The sequence below is a fragment of the Mus pahari genome, chromosome 6, assembly GCF_900095145.1.
Source record: "Mus pahari chromosome 6, PAHARI_EIJ_v1.1, whole genome shotgun sequence".
Classification (NCBI taxonomy): domain Eukaryota; kingdom Metazoa; phylum Chordata; class Mammalia; order Rodentia; family Muridae; genus Mus; species Mus pahari.
In genome coordinates, this window is record NC_034595.1 from 7,830,366 (window position 1) to 7,833,003 (window position 2,638).

At 43.5% G+C, this 2,638-nt stretch overlaps 1 protein-coding gene across 2 annotated transcripts in view; it reads left to right on the forward strand.

Annotated features, from left to right (window-relative positions):
• Fktn (fukutin) overlaps positions 1-2,638 on the forward strand; it is a 51,119-nt gene that overhangs the window by 23,076 nt on the left and 25,405 nt on the right. The window lies entirely within an intron of this gene.

The following is a 2,638-nucleotide window of genomic DNA, read 5'->3' on the forward strand; positions in this document are numbered from 1 at the left end:
ATATACTTATTGTTTTATTGTTTTGTCTCATTAGATCCTGATAGGATGATCACTGGCTTATTCCACAGTTATGATAGCTCATTAGCTATTTTAAAGATATTTTTTTTTTTAAAAAAAAAAAAAGAAGTCCAAGTTGGCTTAGAATATAGCCACTGAAGAGGGGTCATGTGAATTTAGAAAGGTTTTTTTTTTTTTGTCTTTTTTTTTTTTGTCTAAGTTTGGCACTGAGTATGAGTGTGTGTGTGTGTGTGTGTGTGTTTGGCAAAGTGCTATAGAAAGACCAGCCGAGTTTTCCGCTTTTCCTCTGCTGTTCTAACTTTGTAGGCTTCTGACTGTAGTGATATAAAAATGATTTTGATGGGCATAAAAGTTCAACTGTAACAAGTCATATGAAACCAGAAAGACAGTGAAAACAGGCAGTTGGACTGTGGGGATTTGGTACCCCAGTTCTTCTGTTTGCCTTTCACTTTCTGGGGTTCTCTGCCTCTCCCTCACAGAGGTCTGCCTGCCTCTGTGCCACCATTCCTAGCTCTCCAGTTCTTCCCATGAGTGCTGGCCCCCATTTCCCTCAGGCATGAGCTGTGACTGAAGAGCTACACCCTTTTCTCCCCCACGTTACCCTTTGGTCGTAGTGTTTATCAGGGTACTGGGGTACAAGTTAGAGCACATAGGAGATACTAAGTGCCACCTCTTTTATTGCTGCCCAGGGGCCAAGGCTCAAATACAAGGCATCTCACATACTGTATGCTGATGCCCAAGACAGCCCAAGAGGTTCTTCTAGCTCTTCCTGTTCTTTTGAATTTATTACTGTAGGGCTGTCAAATTTACTGAGCTTCGTGGTAGAAGCTAGAGAGCAGCATGTGTGTTAGGCCTGTTGTGCAGGCAAGTTCTACCTCCACCACACCTTGATAAGAGGTAGGAGGGTTGGATTCAGTGCTTCTTCCTGCCCTATGGGCATTGCCCACCTCTGCCCTAGCAGTTGCCATGGTGAATTGTGAATGGCTTGCATCCTCCTCATTTTGGGAGCTTCCTGGTAGCAGGCGTCTTAGTTTATTCACGGCCGTCATTGCAGCCATGTCATTAGCGATGCCTGACTTGTTTTCACCGATGCCCTTGTGATGTGTAGTGACTAAAGGGCTTGGTCATGGCCTTACTTTATCCTCTTATGTTAGGACCATGAGTAAGATACCAGGAGTGTACACTTTCAAATTAAAGTTAGCGTATACCCATCTGAACACTTGATGGCGCCAAACAGTCTTAAATGGTTGTAGAGATGAACTAATCGAATAAACCTAGTAAAGTAGCCCCTAGCTTTCTCGTTTACTTAAATAATGATATTTTAAAAGCAGTGTCTGACTTATATGACAGTTGCCAGTACAATAGAAATAGTAGCTCTTTTTTTTTTTTCTGGCACATTTGAGAGTAAACTATAAACCAGTGTCCCAAAGCCTCACATAACTTAGTTTTTTTCTAAAAACACAACAAAACAAAACTAGATTATTTCCTGTATCTGAATATGAAAATCAAGAATTAACATAAATTGCTTTTAATCTCAATCTAAACTGTGCATGACGGCACATGCCTGTAATCTTCATGTTTAGAAAGCCAGGGCAGGAGGATTGCCAAAAGTTCCAGGCTAGCCAAGGCATATGGCAAGACAATTTAAAGACAACAACAAAAGTCTGCATTCACAATTTGCTGGTTGTCCTCATAGTAGGTTTGAACTGAAAGGGTTCTGTGTAGAATCACATGCTATACTGATTTCCTGTCTCTTTAATGTCTTGTAGTTTGCTGGGTTCTCTACCAGTTTGGGTAACTACTTTCATGGCTTTGATAATTTTGGAGATTACATTAGATATTTTGTAAACTGCCCCTCTGGTTTTCCTCATAGATAAACAGCACAGCAGTGCTGCTATGCTTGCTCTTCTCATTATGTTCCAGAAGGTGCGACCTGATTGCCCTGTTACTGCTTCTTGCCTGGATTTTCTGAGAAAGCATGAACACAGTGTTCACCCCAGATAGGACACTAACAGCAGACTGAAAACCGATTCCACCCAAGTCTAGCTTGGTGAAACCCTGAGTTTGTTAAGGACACTTCCAAGAGCGTGGGTGAGAAGTCCCAGGAGTCTGATGTCTCAGTCAGCTGCCCCACCACGAAGCTCACCTCTGTGAGGAACACTTAGAAAGCTGTGTGCCCTGAAGTTCCACACACCAGGGAACACCACCAGTCTCAGCACCTACCATGACTGCCTTCCTAACGTGGGGCGAGGCCTTGGGGGTCTCTGAGACTTCCCGAGTCCTGTGGCCTCCCTTCTCCCTCTGGTGGGAATGTTCAGAGGAAGGCCACAGAACACTGCTGGGTTGCATCCCGCCTCTTACCTGCTGTCTTCACTTCTTATTTTTGTTTCATTTTGTTTTTTTAAATTTTTTATTAGATATTTTCTTCATTTACATTTCAAATGCTATCCCAAAAGTCCCCTATACCCTCCCCCCTGCCCTGCTCCCCTACCCACCCACTCCCACTTCTTGGCCCTGGCGTTCCCCTGTACTGGGGCATATAGAATTTGCTAGACCAAGGGGCCTTTTTTCCCAATGATGGCCAACTAGGCCATCTTCTGCTACATATGCAGCTAGAGAC